This window comes from Manis javanica, chromosome 2 (assembly GCF_040802235.1).
Source record: "Manis javanica isolate MJ-LG chromosome 2, MJ_LKY, whole genome shotgun sequence".
NCBI lineage: Eukaryota > Metazoa > Chordata > Mammalia > Pholidota > Manidae > Manis > Manis javanica.
The window spans coordinates 48,883,032-48,901,673 of NC_133157.1; the positions used below are offsets into that span (position 1 = coordinate 48,883,032).

Here is an 18,642-nt window from a genome sequence, read left to right on the forward strand (position 1 = left end):
ATCTATTTCATAGACAGGAAAAATTAATCATGATGCTTGTCCCATGTCTCTGCTCTACCTCAGTTTTATAGGACTTCAAGGAATAGGATAGTTAAATTATTTGGTACCCAAGTCCAGTCAGCATGTATTTAAATGCCTTTGTAATATTTTGAACTTTACTTAGGTTTCATGGTGCTATTAGGATAAGTAGAAGATTTTATCCCTATTTTTAAGAAGTTTAAGATCTATGTGATTGGAACATGCACGTAAGACAGAGAGCCATGCAGGACACCATGGTATAGCGACTAGCCTGGAGATTCTGGGTAAGACAGACTTGCATTTTTTTTAACCTTTCTGAGCCTTAGTTCCTTAATATATAAAATGGGAATATTTTAAAGATTATATGACAATGTATGTACTTGGGCTAGAGCCTGGCATGTGGTTAAAAGTTCAATATTTGGTAGATAATTATAATAATTGCATTTAAAGAAGATTCCTTTCTGCAGTTTTATTGAGAAGGAAGTGTTCCCAATGCTCATTGCTCACGTAAATCACTTTCAAAGGAAGTTTCTTAAAATACCTCTATATACCATCTTGACTTAACACATTTTTTTCTGATAACAGAAATATGGACCCATTGATCCCAACTTCTTAAAAAGTGTCTTTTCTTACAAATCAGTGTTTTTTTAATAATCAGTGCCTGCCTGAAATTGCTTTTATTTAAGCCCCTATTTTTAATAAGCTTTACTATCCTGGTGAATCAGCTGAGCAATATATATGATGGAATCAGGAAAAGGCTTAGGTTCTGGACAATATCAGTGTTTTGGACTCACAGTCCTTTTGTCCCCACCTTCCTGGCCATGTTCTGTAAGTCAGTGTGGATAAAATGAGAGCTCCTGTGGCCAGGATTCTCACCTGGCCCTGGTTGGCTGGCTTACTGCATACCTGTAGGCAATACATGGCTGTTGACTCTATATAAAGAGCTCTGCCCTGTGCTCTGGGCACGACATGGTGGCAGGGCTGCAAGGCTGCAGGAGAGCAGAGCAGAGGCTGGAGTGGTGGCAGCACCAAGGACAGAGGCCCAGAGGATGGCTGTGCGGGACAACTGTGCAGAGAGGCCCAGAGGACAGCTGTGTGTGATGGCTGTGCAGAGAGGCCCAGAGGATGGCTGTGCGGGATGACTGTGCAGGCAGAGAGGCCCAGAGGATGGCTGTGTGAACAGAGGGGCCCAGAGGCAGAGACTGGCTTGCTGCATGCAGACTCGCTCTGAGTGAATGGGATTTTAGTGACTGACCTGCCATGTGAAAATAAAGTTGGGTATAACCCTTTCACCCTGAGAATGTTTTGCTGTCATTTTCTTTGGTCACATTGAATCCATGGTGAACTTACCCGGGGCTGAAACCCATTGGCAAGACAATTGGCGTAGTCGGCAGGATTCATTGCTGACCAAGGAAAAAGACAGGCTGCCCTTATGGGAGGGGTGCTTCAGCGGGCTGCCCCTGTGAATGGGGAGACTGTGGGTCATCCCCCAATGGGTATGTGGTCTGAGGTGGCTTGCCTCCTAGAGGACTGGGCCCCACCCCAGGACAGGAGGCAAGTGGAGGTGACACCTGAGGCAGTAGGGGTGGCCCTTGGTATAGTAAGCAGATCCTTTGAGAAGCAGAATGCCCGTGAGGCAGCGGGGACTGTGGGTTGACTGCTTCTCACAGTATTAAAAAGTCTACAGAGGAGACCCAAGAAATGGCCACACGAGAACACCAGCTGCAAACTTATGTGGATTCCCTGAGGAAGGAGATGGCATTGATGTGGGAGGAGGCAGCACAAGAGTGCTGGCAGCAAGGTACTATTGGAGGTGAGACAGCAGCACTGCCAGGTGTTCTGAAGGAGGAAGAGGCCATCAGGGAAAAAGATGAACTCCTGAGGAATGCACAGGTGGAGGTGGCACGAGAACGTCAGCTGCAAAGCATTGAGCTGAAGGTAAGAGAGCTTCTGAAGACTGAGCTGGCATTGCTGCAAGGCACTGTAACAGAGGAGGCACTTGGGGGAGTGGAGAGAAAGGTGCCATCAGCCCCAGAAATGGAGGAGCTGGGGAAGGATGAAGGGGTGGTGCTGGAGGCACTGCCCCTCTTGTATCGAAAGCACACCCAGTGGTTGTAAAGAAAATAAAGACCCATCAGCTAAAAGTTCCCCAAGGAGAGGATCAGCCCCCTCCCCAGGTTGTGGAGCACTCTATGGTCCACCCCTATACTCAGGCTGAGCCGGTGGCTGTGGGACAGGGGTGGATGGAATTGTTCTGTTGGGCTCAGAGATGGGAAAGCTGTCTTCCCGGACAGTGCGGCCCACCTTGAGGCGGCAATTACAAAATGTGAGGTGGCACATACAGTAGCTAAAGCAATGAGAACCCAGAAAGAAATAAGACCTGTTACTCACAGGAGGAATTTGAGGGGCCTCGTGAGGGTTATGAGGACCCATACGTGGGGTGATTTGATACGGGCAGGAGTAGATGGAAGGAAATTAGATGGAAAGCCAAATTGGATCTTACTGGGGCTATGGCAACAACTGAAACCAGAGCAGCAGTTCCAGCCATTAAGACCAAAGAGGCAGAGGTCAGAGACAGAGCCATGAGTCCAGCCTGTGTGTCTGTAAGACTTTTTGCTGGAGAGGCTGGAGAACAATGTTCTAGCTTCCTTGCACAGGGACCACTGCAGAGGACTAAGGGCACATAGATTGAGAGGAGAGAATCCTGGAGGGGTGGAGTGTGGATAAACTGAGAGTTCCTGTGGCCAGGATTCTCACCTGGCCCTGGTTGATTGGCTCACTGCACACTTGTGGGCAATACATGGCTGTTGACTCTATATATAAAGAGCTCTGCCCCATGCTCTGGGTGCGCCATGGTGGTAGGGCTGCAAGGCTGCAGGAGAGCAGAGCAGAGGGTGGAGTGGTGGCGGTACCGAGGATAGAGGTCCAGAGGATGACTGTGCAGGACGACTGTGCAGAGAGGCCCAGAGGATGGCTGTGCAGGATGGCTGTGCAGGCAGAGAGGCCCAGAGGATGGCTGTGCAGGCAGAGAGGCCAAGAGAGGCTGTGTGGACAGAGGGACCCAAAGGCAGAGACTGGCTTGCTGCATGCAGACTCACTCTGAGTGAATGGGATTTTAGTGACTGACCTGACACCTGGAAATAAAGTCGGGTATAACCCTTTCACCCTGAGAATGTTTTGCTGTCATTTTCTTTGGTCACATTGAATCCATAGTGAACTTGCCCGGGTTTGAAACCCATTGGCAAGACAGTTGGGGTTTCTGGATTGTGGAACCTGGCTAAATGGAGTGTTTGTTTAGTAGGACCAGACATATAAAAACACAGTGAGTAGCTCCTGGATTATCTTTATTTACCGTGAGCTTAGTGGAAAGGATGATTCAGAAGGGGGCAGGAAATGTGGGTTCCAGCCCTCATAATGTCAGGGCTGTCTTTCTGTAGCATTTGCTGTCTGTGGAGGTCTTTGGAGTTACTGAAGCACTTTAGACCCTCTTGGGAAGAATAAGGTGCAGAATGAGTGAACATGAACTTCAACTTCACATAAGAATTTTTTTTTAGGTTAATAATGTTTATTTGTTAAAAAAAACTTTGATGGACTTTGCCTCTTTGGAGAGTGAGTATTCTCTTTTGAGGTGATGGAAATAGCATGACTAAAGGAAAATCTGACTGGCTTTGGTAATGAAAGAGTGTAAGAAAGTCTGGATTTCTCACAGCTGTTTTAGTAGGCAGAGTGCTTCCACTTGGGGACTAACACCACAAGAAATCTCAATTTTTCGTGGTGTTTGTTCCATTTCATTCTGTGTACTCCTCTTCTCACAGATGTAAATACCAAACTGCTTCTATTACTTCACAGTTTCCACCTGGGGTCTCAGGAGTTTGCACAGAGCCAAAGAAGCGTCTTCAGTTTCCCCTTTCGCCATATCTTATAACTGGGGACTTTCTGAGCTGTTTATGTCATCATCACTCTATCTCTGGGTATTCCTAGTTGAGTTTTTAGTTTCAACTGAAGCTGTACTCAGAAGTGGCGGATCTTCCCGTGCTTAAAAACTAACATTGTCTAGGAGAGTTTTCTGTTGTGACAGTTTGGGGTGACTTAATTTTCTTATCTGTGCTGGAATTTTTTTTAATTAGGCAGAGTTTAAAAAATATGTGAAGATGATTTTTTCCCCCAAAGATAAAGAAAATAGCTTTAGCACAGTCTTCTCAGCGTCAGTCTTTCCAAGAGAGGGAAAATTATAGGCAATAAAGATAGATTCTGACTACCAATGCTGTGTGACACTGATTAAAATGAGGCATCTTTCTTTATTTGAAAGCAAAATAAGGATTTATGTTTGGAAATAACTGTTTTTGCACTGTGAATAGATTTGGCCATTTGAAATAAATTGGTCCATCAATTAGCTGGATGATGAATGAATTGCTTTCAGTTTGGGGATTAATGAATTCTGGGTGCTGTGATCAGCATTCACTAGCAGAGTTGCTAAGTTGCATGTATGCTCAAAAGTGCTCCCAGAACACTAGCCTGTCCTTGAAGGAGTCTCCTGTGGTGGCTGAGGCACCTTTCTCCCCACCACCTCCTTCCTTTTTTTTTTTTAACCATGTGTGGAATAGTTTGTACACAGGTTTTTTCTAGCTTTGTTGAGGTACAATTGAAAAAATTTTAAGTTGTGTAAGGTGCACACCATGGTGATTTGACTTGTGTATACGTGGTGAAAGGATTCTCCCCATTGAGTTAACACACCCATCACCTCACATATTTATCTTTTTTTTTTTTGGTGAGAACATTTAAGTCTTACTCTGAGCGAATTTCATTTACAGTATCAGGTTATCAATTGTAGTCACCATGTTAGATATTAGATCCTCAAACCTTATTCATCCTATAGGTGCAAGTTTGTACCTTTTTACCAGCGTTTCCCAATTTTTCCCATCTCTGGTCCCTGGCAACCACTTTTCTACTCTTTGTTCCACGAGTTTGACTTTTTTAAGTTAACACATGTAAGTGACACCCTGCAGTATTTATCTATGACTGGCTTATTTTACTGAGCATAATTCCCTCAAGGTCCATCTGTGTTGTTGTAAGTGGCAGAGTTTCCTTTTTATGGCTGAATAATATTCCATATATATTTACAGACCATGTTTTTATTCATTCACTGATGGACACTTAGGTATTTCCATGTCTTGGCTATTGTGATGAATGCTGTAGTGGACATGGGAGTGCATGTATCTCTTTGTTATCCTGTTTTCATTTCTGTTGGATATGTACCCAGAAGTGGGATTGCTGGGTCATATGGTAGTTCTTTTTAACTTTTTGAGGAACCTCTATACTGATTTCCATAGTGGTGGCACCAATTTACATTTCCCTTCCCCTTCTTGATTTGTCTTCACCCTGCAACACGATAGGCTGAGTGGGGACTGGAGTGGCAGACTGACAGGAGGTGAGGTCAGTTTGCTGGTGTCTGAGAGCCTGGATGTGAGATCTAGGAAAATTTCTTTCCTGCCCCTTTTGGTTATTGCCTGTCTTCTGCTTCCTGCCTCTCTACTTCCCCACCCCTCAAGAGTTCAATGTCTTGTGGCTAGACAAAGACCTCCAGCCCAGCCTGCCCCTCCTGTCCCCAGGCCAAATAATTACTTTTTCTTTCTTGACTTCAAAACTCCCTTTTGCTATTTGTAATTTGCATTTTAATTATTTGTGATGACTGAAATTATTGTCGTTTTAATCCCTAGGACAGTGGCGCATAGTAGGCTTTGGACAAGTATTTGAATGAATAAATTAGTAGTTTAGTTTATTGATAGAAAGCAATCTGACTAACCTAATTCATATGGAAACACAAATGATGGCATCAAATCTTTTATTAATATTGTTTCCGTAATTATAGGGAATTTAGGTTTGAGCTTGCAGCATTTATATCATTTTCATTTCAGCAGGAAAACATTTTTAAAGGAAATATTTGTTCATGGTTAAAGTTCAAATAGTCCCATAGTTCCCTTTACCAAAGGCAAACACTGTTTATTTCTTATGTGTCTTCGAATTTCTGTAAACAGGCAAGCATATGTTTATATATTGCAATCCACTTTAATAATATGAGACAAAAAGTACCCATTTTCTTACCTTTTGTTACTGTAAGGCCCTGATCAAATGGACCATCTGTCTCTTTCCCCACAGCTATTCCTGAATAGGCCATATATTTGTCTTAAAACAATCTCATTCAATATTATATGTTTTAGACTAACTTCATCTTTTATTTTTTTAGACCACAGTAGTATTTAGGGTGAGGTTTGACTGCTTGTGTCAGAAAATCTAAAATAACACTGGCTTACACAAGATGAAAGTTTATTTTTCTTTTACCTAAGAGAAGTCCAGGGCTGAAGGGAAAGCTTACAATGCCAGGGACCCGGGTCTTTCTGTCTCACTGACCTGCTTGGGAGCTTTGCCTCCTGATCCAAGATGGCTGCCTGACCTCCCCAGTCATTACATCCATAAGGAAGCAGGAAGGAGTAGTCTTCCCTAACTCCCAAATCATGTACATCCTTTATGAAGACCTCACAAAAGTATCATGCAGGGATCTTACTATCACGGCAGAAGGGGAGTATAGATAGTGAAGCAGGTAACTAGTATTTTTTGCCACAGTCTCTTAACTCTTTAGGTGTGGCAACCTCCACTCCTTCCATAAATTTCTTATTCACCATGGGATTCAAAATAACTTTGCTCCTTTTAGAAATCTTCAGTTTGATTTGTGAAATGAAAGGTCAGTTTAATCTGGGAATGACCCTGTTCAGATCTTTAAAAAAGTAACTTGAGTGTTGTATTAGCTCAGTGGGAAGTTCAGTATGGTTTGGCACTGCCATCGGGCCTTTTCTGAGTTGATCATTTAGGTCAGGGACTGGCAAAGTTTTTCTGTAAAAGACTAGATAGTTAATATTTTAGGCTTTGCAGGCAATATCCTCTGTGTTGCAGCTACTCAGCTCGCCTTTGTAGTGCAGAAGCAACTGCTGACAAAACAGAAGAATGAGCATGGTTGTGTTTCAATGAATTCTTATTATCACACAAATATAAATTACATAAGCTCCATGTGTCATGAAATATTATTTGTCTTGATTTTTCCAATGATTTTAAAATGTAAAAATTCTTCTTAGCTCACAAGCTGTACAAAAACAGGCGGTGAGCCAAATTTGGCCCAAGGGCCATAGTTTGCTGACTCCTAATTTAGATGATGATTGTAGAAATGATAAGCTCTAAGAAAAGAAAGTAATGTTTTGCTGTTCTAAATACAAGTTGGTCAACTAGGGTGAGATTCTGGAATGGAATGGAGGGAAGGGCAATCTAAAAATATTTAGAAGAATGAACTTTTGAGGCCACATATTCTAAAATGCTTAAAAATATGTCACTGGATGAAGAAAATAACATTTTTAAAGAGATACGTTTTAGTTTTTAAATGTGATAAACTATAGCATATGCTATAAACTTACCATTTCAACCAATTTTTAGATGTGCAATTTAGCAATATTACATTCACAATATATGCAGTCATTACTACTATCCATTTCCAGAATGTTTTCATCATCCCAAATAGAAACTCTGTATCTGTTGAAGAATAGCTCCCCATTATCTGTCGCCCCCTCCCAACCCCTGGTAACCTCTATTGTATTTTCTATCTCTATGAATTTGCCTATTTTAGATACCTTATATGAACTCATACAATATTTGTCCTTTCTAAAAATCTGGCTTACTTCACTTAGCATATGCCTTCAAGGTTTGTCCAGGTTGTAGTATGCACCAGAATTTCATTTCTCTTTAAGGCTGAATAATATTCTATGTATGTACATAGCACATTTTATTTATCCACTCATCTGTAGGTGGACATTGGGCTGTTTCCACCCTTTAGCTATTGTGAATAATGCTGCGGTGAACATTGCTGTGCAAGTGTGTATTTGGTCCCTCCTTTCAATTCTTTGCTGTGTAACATACCTGGAAGTAGAATTGCTATGGTGATTCTATGTTTAATTTTCCAAGGACCTCAATACTATTTTCCACATTCCCCCTAAGTTTTCTTCTAAAAGTTTTATTAACTTTTAGTTTTTTAGTTTTTGTTAAGTCTTAATTCAATTTTGAATTAATTTTTTTATGTGGTATAAGGTAAGGGTACCATTTCATTCTTTTACATGCAGATATCCAGCTCTCCCAGCATCATTTGTTGAAAAGATTGTGCCAATGGTTTTGGCACCTTTTTTGAAAATCCTTTGACTATATATAAGTGGTTTCTTTCAGAGCTCTCTATTTTATTTCAGTGGTCCATATGTCTGTTCTTATCCCAGTACCACATTGTTTTGATTTCTGTAGTTTTGTAGTAAGTTTAGAAATCAAGAAGTGTGAATCTTCTAACTTTGTTCCTGTGTTCCAAGAATTTTGACTGTTTGGAGTCCTTTGAGATTCCTTATGAATTTTGGGATGGTTTTTTATATTTCTGCAAAAAATGCCAGAGATTTTTGATAGGGATCTATCAAAATGTGAATTGAATTCAATTCATTGAATGTGAATTGCTTTGGGTAGTATTGCCATTTTAATACTATTAAGTCTTTCAATCTCTGAACATAGGATATTTTTCCATTTATTTGTGTTAATAATTTCAGAAAAATAAAAAATTTTAGAGTACAAGTCTTTTCACCTTGGTTAAATTTACTCCTAAGTATTTTATTCTTTCTGATGCTATTGTAAGTGGGATTGTTTTCTCAATTTCCATTTTGGATAGTTTGTTTAAATTAGTGTGCAGAAATTCTGTACTAATTGTGTGTGTGTGTGTTGATTTTATACTGGGCAACTGATGAATTTATTAGCTCTAACAATTAAAAATTTTTTATAATTTAAAAGATTATTTTAGAGTCTTCACATATGAGATTGGCATCTGCAAACAGAAATAACTTTACTTCTCCCTTTCCAATTTTAATACCTTTTCTTTCTCTTCTTGACTAATTTCTCTAGCTAGGACTGATAATACTATGTTGAATAGAGGTAGTAAAAGTAGACATCTTGTCTTTTTTCATCTTAAAGGAAAGATTTCAGTCTTTCTCTAATGAATATGACGTTAGCCGTGAGGTTTTCATATGTGACTTTTATCATGTTATGAAGTTCCCTTCTATTCCTAGTTTGAATGATTTTTTAATCAAGAAAGGATGTTGAATTTTGTCAAATGCTTCTTCTGTAGAGATGCATATTAAAGTATGCAAACATGATTTTTGAGGTTTACTTTAAAATACTTCAGCAAAGAAAAAAAGCAGCTTGATGAAGCAGGTATGACAAACTTTGGATAATTGTAGAGCATATATAATGCTTTGGGATTTATTAAACTAGTATCTCTTCTTTTGAGTATGTTTGGAAACTTGCATAGTAAAAACTTAAAAAACTGTCATTAAAGTACTCATTTTATTGTTTTACATTATTGTTTGAATGCTCCTAGTAAAATACCTTTCTGATTTTAAAGTCATCATTGTTTTGGTTACTTTCACTTATTTCTTCTTTGTTTTAGGAAATACGGTGATCTTTTGCAACATCCAACTATACTATGCTTTTTCCCAAGGTGGAAAAAGAATCAATTTATGTTCTTTCTGTTTGTAATAGTCTCACTCTTGCCTAAACTGCTCTTCTCACCTCTAGAAGTTGGTAAAGTTGATTGTTGTGAATTCTTGGGTGCTTAGTATGAATGTAGTTTCTAATCCTGAGTTACTCAAAGGAACTTTGGAAAAAGTATTGAACTGTAGACAGATTTGTCTGGCCTAGAGTAGGACTTGGTCCCCAGAAGTCAGTGGGATGCAGTCAGGTTTGGGAATCAGTAAGTACAAGCAAGTCTTCAGAAAAGGCACAGGAGTTACTACGTCCCTTTGTGCTCCCTCCTACCAGCCTAGAGAATGTCCTGCTTTAGTGGGAGGAGAGCAGGACTTGGAATCAGAAGTCCTAGTCCAGTTGGTAGATATTGGTGGCTGTGTTTGAGCAGATAACTTCACCCTTGGAGAAACAGAGACTGAACTATACTGCTGAGCTCCCTGAATGAGTTAGTTACTCTGTGATGAGACTTGGGCTGATGCCAGCTTCAGCCTGGAAGAGAGACATTGATCATTAGAAGTAAGGGGCTTAGTGTGGAATAATCCTGTGCACTGAAGAAGATATTTGTGTATCACTATTCGGCTGATTAAATTTTTAGACAAATTGCTCAAGGGAAATAGCTACAAATTCCCAAAGGGTTTTTTTTTTCCTCTTTTTTTTTGGGTTGGGGGAGCAGAAGCTTGCTTTTAAAATTTATTTTTACACTTATTTAAGTCAGCATAAGTAGTAGAAACATGGCATTCTATAGTTACTTTCTAGATTTCAAAAAGAAAAACTTGATCTCTTCTTGGAACTGTAACCTTGGCATATTTAATAAAATTAAGCATTGTGCAGTGAGCTTTTCTTTTAAGGCCTTTAAGGGTGTTCAGATATGCCTGGTTAGCTTACTCAAGCCAAACTGGGAGGTCAAAAAGATGCTGGCAGCCTGTCAGATCCCAAGGCCTCAGGTGCTGAGAGCAGCCCCAGATCACATCCAGGGGTTAATGTGCAACTGCTCACAGAATTTAGTCCTCTAAAAATCCAGGATTCAGAGGGGAAGGGGCCTGAGAGGCTTTCCATGCAGCCCTTCCCTTTACAAAACTGAGGCCCAAAAGGGTCGGCTTAGAGCCCTCTTATGCTGAGCTCTGGCATTTTCCATTTATTTGCTCTCCATTAGGATGGCAACATCTTCCAAACATAGAACATACTTCCCTGCCGGAAGCCACATCTTTCAGCGTGACACCCAAAGGTGACCCCCTGTGGTCCTGTGCTTGTTTTGGAGAGATGCAGCGTGACTGCTTCTGTTGTTATAGCACTGGGTGGTCTGCCAGGAAGCACGTAGTATAAATAACAACTAATAAATAATTTTACAGCAGAGGCCCTAAATCTTTCCAGATAGCGCACTGGTGCGTGGCTGTCAAATGCCAGATAGATCCTAAGAAAACAGTAACTTTAACCCATCCATCTTTTACGTACATGGCACGTTGTTGCCATAAAGTTTTTCTAAGGTTTTAATGGCTTAAGGGGAAAAGTGTACACATAAAAATACACGAACACAAACACTCCCACATATGCAGAGCTACCCAAGCTGGCTACATGATAACTTCTGTTTTCAGAAATCACAGATTTTATACCTTTCTGAAATTTTCTTGTGCTTTAGCTCTGGTAAACTCTTTTATACTGTGGTGAATATGAGCAGACTTGATAGTTTTGGAATGAAATCTGACTTTGCATGCTGGACCATAATTTTGTGTTTCAGTGTCAGAAGTGGTAAGATGAATTGGTTTCACTCATTTTGTAGTTTTCTACTTCTTGAGAGCCAACTACCTGAGTCCAATTTTGTCTAAGACCCTTGTGTTCCCAGCTGAGTTGGGGGTTGGAATTCTGGCCTTTTCCCCTTCCTTGAAGTCTCCCAAGCTTTGTCTTCTTCACCTGCAGTTTGGGGATGGTAAAATCAATTGGATAGGGTTATTTTCAGGATTGGGTACGGTAGCTGCATGAGAGCACCCACACAGGTTCTCCATATAAAGTTTTCAATCAATGTTGGTTCCCTTGGCCGCCTACACCAGTTTTATACCCTCTTCTGTTGAGATTCTGGCCATAGCTGAGCTGGTTGTCTCAGGCAGCCATCCTGAGTGGGAAGGAAAGTCCCGCTGCTCTGGATTTTCATAGTGCTCTACCTCGCACCTCTCCTGTACGGTCCTTGATGTGATGTCTTTCACCACGGTGATTACAGGGGCCTGTCTGTGCACCCCCTCTTCTCCCTCTCCCCACTCTGGCCAAGCCCCTGGATGGAAGGTTGTGTGAGGATGAGGACACTCAGGCATGCTGCATACACAGCAGGTGTGATCATGAATAAGCTCTCAACAGATGTGTGGGGTGGTTTTTAAAATAAATCTGTAGAATAGCATGTGTTCAAGAAGTGTTTACTGTCTCCCTCACCCTTGCTGCTACCAGCTGCCCATTTCTTCCTCCAGCCCTCTTACCTGGAGGGCTGTGCCCTGTCACCCAGCAGGTTTGACCTCCCTGAGGAGCAGTAGTTAATCGGCACCAGCCTGACTACTTAGTAGTTATACATTATGAGTGGAATTGTGTCCCTCAAAAGATGCTGGAGTTCTGACCCCGAGAATCTCATAATGTGCCCGTACAGTAGTTCCCCAACCTGCAATTTTGGTTACCTGTGGTCAGCCACAGTGTGGAATATGATGATCCTCCTTCTGCCAGATCATCAGAAGGCCAATAGTATCCTAATGCTATGTCACAATATCCATCTCATTCCACCTCACTCCATCTCATCAGTGGGCATTTTATCATCTCACATCATCACAGGAAGTGTGAGTACAGTACAATAAGATTTTGAGAGAGAGACCACATTCACATAACTTTTGTCATAGTATATTGTTTTCTTTTACTGTTAATCTCTTACTGTGAGTAATTTATAAATTAAACTTTATCACAGGTATGCATGTATAGGAAAGAACATCATATAGAGTTGACCCTTAAATGGGTCTGGGAGTTAGGGGTGCTGATCCCCCACACTGCCAAAAATCTGCAAATAACTTGACTTCCCAAAAACTTAACTATTAAAAGCCTACTACTGACTGGAAGCCTTACTGTAAATAGCTGCTTAACATGTATTTTTTATCTTACAGGTATTATACACTGTATTGTTACAGTAAAGTAAACTAGATAAAAGAAAATGTGTTTTAAAATTGTTACAGATTTCCAAATAAGGTTCCAATATATTTACTTAAAAAAGACTCCATATGAAGTGGACCCATGAAGTTCAAACAATGTTCCAACTGTATATAGGGTTTGGTATTACCCAGGGTTTCAGGTACCCACTAGGAGTCCTGGCATGTAACCCTTCTGGGTAAAGGGAACTACACGATTTGGAAATAGAGTCTTCATAGAGGTAATCAAAGTCACATGAGGTCATTGGGGTGGATCCTAATCCAATATGACTTGTGTCCTTATTAAAAGGGGAAATTTGGACAAAGAGACAGACAGAGAGAAGACAATGGGAAGGCACAGAGAATAATACTTATAAGACAAGGAATGCTTGAAGCTACCCGAAGCTAGAGGGAGGCCTCACAGCCCTCAGAAGGCATTTACCCAACTGACAACTTGATTTTGGACTTCCAGCCTCTGTGACAATGCATTTCTGTTGTTAAAGCCACCTGGTGCATAGTGCTTTGTTATGGCAGCCCCAGGAAACTAATACATTGTGTGAAGCAGGCCAGTTGATTAATCTCTTCAGCCTCATTTTCTTATCTGTCAAAAGGGACAATATGAAAATCATACCTGTTTCATAACGTTCTTCCGAGGATCAAGTAGTGCCTGGCTTTTGGGAAGACCCTTAGTAATTGGATATCTTACTGTTCTTCCGTAGTCTCTTGGCCTTCCTCTGCTCTGGACCACTTTTAAATTTAGCAATCCCTCGTTGCGTTTCTCCAGAGGTTGGTTAGCCAGGTTTCTGGTTTCTGTGGCCATGAGATCTAGAAGCCTTAGTGGAGAGTGAATCATATTTTCCTATAGGACTAATTTAATTGGCGTTTCCTTTCCTGACAAAGTGCTCGGCAGCAAGTCGTCTACAAAATGATCCTATCCTAATAGGTTAGCATGTGTTAATGGGCTGTGACCTCCCCCCACTCAGGTAACAATTTTAACTAGGAGCTCTCATTTTATGTTACATATTATAGCTTTCAGTACCTATTGATGTCCTTATTTTAAGATGTCTGTCATTCATTGTAAGCTGCAGAAAGCAAGGCTTGGTTATTTGAATAGTTGTTAGAAGAAAAATTTAAATCTGTGAATCCTTCTTGGTGTGTGGGAGGTGAGTGGCTCCTGGAATCATATGTAGGCTTCAGCCTGGCCTCTGAACCTGCGTGGCCTTGGGGCCATTACTTAATATTACTGAGCATCTGCTTTTCCTTTTGCAAAACAAAGGTAATGACACCTGCCCAAGTGACTGCTTTAAGGTTGAACTAAGATAACATAGGCTAGAAATGCCTTTTCTGTGTGGTACATATCCCAAAAGTTCTTTTCCCCCCATTTACCCCATCCCTTAATTGTCACAATCAATGGCTCAAATGTTGGTCACTTCAGGCGTGATGTGGAGGTTACCCTGGGACAGGTAAGAACTTATCATGCTCCTTAATTTATACTCCGTAGAAAGCTGTCTACCACCTGCGTGCTGAGAATCTTTGAGTGACATAATTCAGATTCAAAACTTTATTTCAGTGTGGTTGAAAGTGAATTTGATATTGCACTCATGGCTCTTATGGTGATATTATAACTTCTGAGTTTATTTAAAAAAAGTCTGAAAGTACTAAACACTTGAAGAATGAGGTATCATGAGACGGGGCTGTGTGTGTGTGCATGATGGCTAAAAAAGTAAATTTTCCTATAGCTAGTGTTCTTTAATTATGAATTGGTCATCTCTGTAAATTTAATGTATATTTTTGAAGGTCTCTAAGATAAATCTGCATTAATAATATGGCTATTTGAGCACTTAGGGTTCAGATAATATCAATAACCTAGAAATCTCTAAGCTCTTTATAAACACCAATGCAGACTGTATTAATATCCATATAAAACAGGACTTCAGTTTGGGCTAAATTGAATTAGTCATTTGGTATCGGATAAGGAGTCTGCTCTCTAGTTTCATTTGAAAAGCAGTGGGTCAGGGAAAGAAAGAGGCATAGAATGTTATGTTTTGGCATCATTTTATTTTATTAATTTTCTGGTCTCAAAGCCATTCTCAGATGATTCCATTATAAGGAGGTGGGATATTTGCCATGTTCCATGAAAATAATGATTGATGATGGGAGAGAGATTTATCTGTGCTTTATTATAATCAATATACCTTTATAACTGCTTTTTGTGCACTTAAAAGTCAAATGACCTTATTTCCTTTTAAAAATGAAAATGTATAAATTCTGTAGGCAAAAGTTCAAAACACAGAGGAAATTTCCAAAGGGTTTTATACCCTTCTCTGATTAATAATTATTTTCACAAAAGGACCATGGTTTGAGTAGCTATATGATCTGAAAACCAGTGTAAAGGGAATCATCAGAAAGTGAATCATATTTTCCCATGGGAGTCTAGTTTTAATTAGGAGTTTTATTCCTGATAAAGTTCTCAGGATCATATAAATCAGAAATATGGCCACTAATATATTACGAAAGTAACGATACAACAATATACATTGTTTAATACATTAAATAATAGTATTATACTCCTAGTTATATACAGTGGGCATGCATATAGTATATACATCGATTATCCATAGGGCCCAAGTGTTTTATAAAATATACATTCAGCATATAAAATACACAGCTCTGCTATGATTTAATGTATACGAAAGGACTTAATAAACTATAGAGGGCTATATGATGAAAGCTGAAATTTTATTAGCTTTGTGCATATAACTTAACCTAATACATGTGCAGTAAGACATTCCTAAATGTCTAGTTAGGAATATTTTTGCTCTCAGAATTTGAAAGGACATTTTGGGGTTTGAGTGGCTCATGAGCTAGGATATATAGGGAAGTTTGGGTGGATGCTTTTCTTGTGTTAGTATTTCTTCATGCTTATATGCCTTGTTTCAAAATGTTTTTGCATGTGTTTTGTACCCTCATTATCACTTTCTAACAGAAGACGCATTATCCCCATTTTTCAGAAGAGGACACTGAAGATCACAGAAGATAAATGGCACCTTTAGAGTCACTTTGTCACTAGGAAGTTGCAAAGCCCAAACTAAAACCTGTTCTTTCTAACTCTTCATTCTGTGTTCTTTCAGATATACCATAAGAAACTGATGCTTTCCCCTGCAGTAAGCAGATGCTATATAAATTATTTCAGGGGTCTTAGAGCAGTGTTTAAATTTGGGGTCACCCTCAAAGGGAACTGTTACAGCATCTGAGAGTGTGGTGTTTTCACAGACTTGAGCTATGAGGGTTCAGAGAGGAAGAGGCTCTTGAGTCTGCTCTTTCTTCACCCCCCTACCCCCATAGCATTACTGAATTCAGGTGGTTCTGGCAAGCGAGACAGGTGCACAAGCTGAGCAAAGCACATGGAAAGGGGAAGCGGGGTCACATGTGTTTGCTTTAGTGTATTAGTCAAGTAATACTAGTCAATGCTGCAGTATCGCAGTTATAACAAAGATCTATCAATCACACCAAAGTGGAGGCTCTTTGTGCAGTGACTAAAGGATCAGGACCACTGCCATCTTGGAGTTCCTTTTCTCCAGGTATGAGGACTAAGGGGAAAAAACATGTGGTTGCTTAAGGGAAACGGTGTGTGGTCTCACAGTCATTTGTTCTTCTGTGCTGAGATTATTGCCTTCTACAGCAATGGAATTATGGCACTGTCTTCAGTAACATCCTGCTTAATCACCTGAGCTGACTGTACCTGGCAATCATCTTGGTGGCTTTTGGTTTATTTAATAAACACTTATGGAGTGCTTGTGTATAAGGTATTGGATTGGAAAGTTGATTCAAAGCAGCAATTCATTCCAAAGAATCACTGGGATTGTGTTTCATCCGGTAATCATAACTTCTGCATCAGGGCCGCTGTTAGCCCACATGAAGCCTTTGTGCAAATTAGAAACAGGTACCCCTTCCTGAATGCATTTTACTTTCATCTGTCAGAGAATTGTCATGCTGAGTTTATTAGAACAATACCCTCCACTACTGTCTCTTGAAAAATTGTCAAAACATACAAATCGACAATGTCTGTGAACAGTGCCCCTTAAATGTGTCACCCTCGTGCGGTATGCAGACTGCACAGCTGTATGTGGCAGCCTTGTTCCCTTTACTTCCTGCTTTTGTTTTTTTCTGAAAATCTGCAGATGTGCCCAGGTAAAAATCTTTCCCAACTTTGTAAACATGATGGGATGTGCTTCTTGGGAGAAGATGATTTTTGTTCTGTTAGGCCATAGGAAAAAAGTGTCACTTCTTTTCATAAGGTCAAGTTTGTATACCATTCCCTGAGGCAGATGTCATGCATCTTCTGTTTGATTTCTTTTAAAATGGTATCTACTTTACTCTATTGTTGGTTTCTCTGTTCTTTGACCATCTGCTACATTTTGAAAATATGGATTTACTCCTGCTACAATAGTTCCTTTTTATTCAAAAGGCTTTTACTCAAATAGGATCTTAATGGAATATCCTCGGAATGATAAATTCCTGTCCAGGTGCTAAAAATTATTAGGAAAAGAGATTTTCTGTTTGCCAGCATTTGAAATAGGCCAACCCAGTAGGCAGTGCTCTTATTTATTAAATGGACAAATGAATGGGTACATTGTGTAGGACATTTAGTCTTAAATGTAAACCAATTGCTTTAAAACAACAACAACAACTTGTTTTATGACTGACTTATCACAGAATGACGAAAACCTAGAAAAGCCCATTACTTTTTCTCTAAGTTAAGAATCCTTGGTAAAAATGAAGGAGCAATCATGTGTGAAGAAAGGATGATATGTTTAAAAAAATTTCAGGGCTGGTCTAATTGCCCTTTGATTACTCTCTCTAGGGAATAATTTTTATTCCTTGGTAGGAAACCACGAGCAAGTCTGACCATTTGGTTTTGTGCAAATAAACTTAGTTTAATTTATTGACACATTATACGTACCTGCCAAATTTTCTTTCTTTTTCCCTGACATGTGTCTTGCCTGATGGAGTCACTGTAATGCAGTCTATGTGTTCTTAAAGAAATTATGTTTTGCTAAGGAATGTATCAAAATTGTTAAACCATGTTGCACCTTGTTCTCATTAGTCTTTGGAATGCAGCTGCTGGAACAAAAAGGGCAGGGGAGACAGAACGGTGGCTGTGAATACTCCCACCTCCTCTCCTCCCAGGAGGCCCTCTGTGCTGCGTCCTGACCTGCAGGGCCTCAGCCTTTCCTTGGGTGGTGGTGCCAGGACATGCAGTCAAGAAGTTCCATGAGCCAAGCCCATGGGTGCTCTGTTTGGCTAACAAACCAAGTCACATGAATCTCACCTCTACATGCAGAGTCCAGTACAGTCACCCCACTGTATGATATTTCCACCATCTGGGTTTCCATTGGAAATACTCGCTAAAGGAAGGCCTGTCTGGTGCATGAGTAGCAGTGAGCATGGAAGAGTGTGCAGATGCTCCAAGTCCTGACAACTGTATTTGCTAACATCTTTCTTGTCAGCCCCTGCCCTCCACCCCTGACATCGTGCCTGCTTTAGGATCCCATGAGTTGTGCTTGAACTGGTGGTATCCTTCCTAACAAGCTTCCCTGCTCTTTGCAGCCCACCCTTCACGCTGTGGTCAGAGCAGTTTTGTAAAGGTAGGTGGGCTTTTCCTCTCCTTCCTGTGGGAGCTGTCTGGGGTCCCTGTCACCCACAGCATATAATCAGAGCTTCTTCACATGCTGTTGAAGGCACTTCAGGGTCTGCCTTGTACAACCTAGTCTCCCAACACGTCTGCCTTCATTTTATGTTCCAGGAGTACAGGACTATTTTTAATTTTGGAAATATACCTTGTTCTCTCATACTTCTGTACCTTTGCTCTTGTTTTTCTTTC

At 40.4% G+C, this 18,642-nt stretch overlaps 1 protein-coding gene across 3 annotated transcripts in view; it reads left to right on the forward strand.

Annotated features, from left to right (window-relative positions):
* The window catches only part of SAXO1 (stabilizer of axonemal microtubules 1), a 99,702-nt gene that overhangs the window by 19,556 nt on the left and 61,504 nt on the right, over window positions 1–18,642 (forward strand). Inside the window, exon 2 of one of the 3 annotated variants that reach the window (XM_073218475.1) lies at window positions 164–302. The exons of the other annotated variants lie outside the window; for them this stretch is intronic. The gene's annotated coding sequence lies outside the window, so the exon portion shown is untranslated. The remainder of the gene's footprint in view (window positions 1–163; window positions 303–18,642) is intronic. 3 annotated transcript variants of the gene reach the window in all.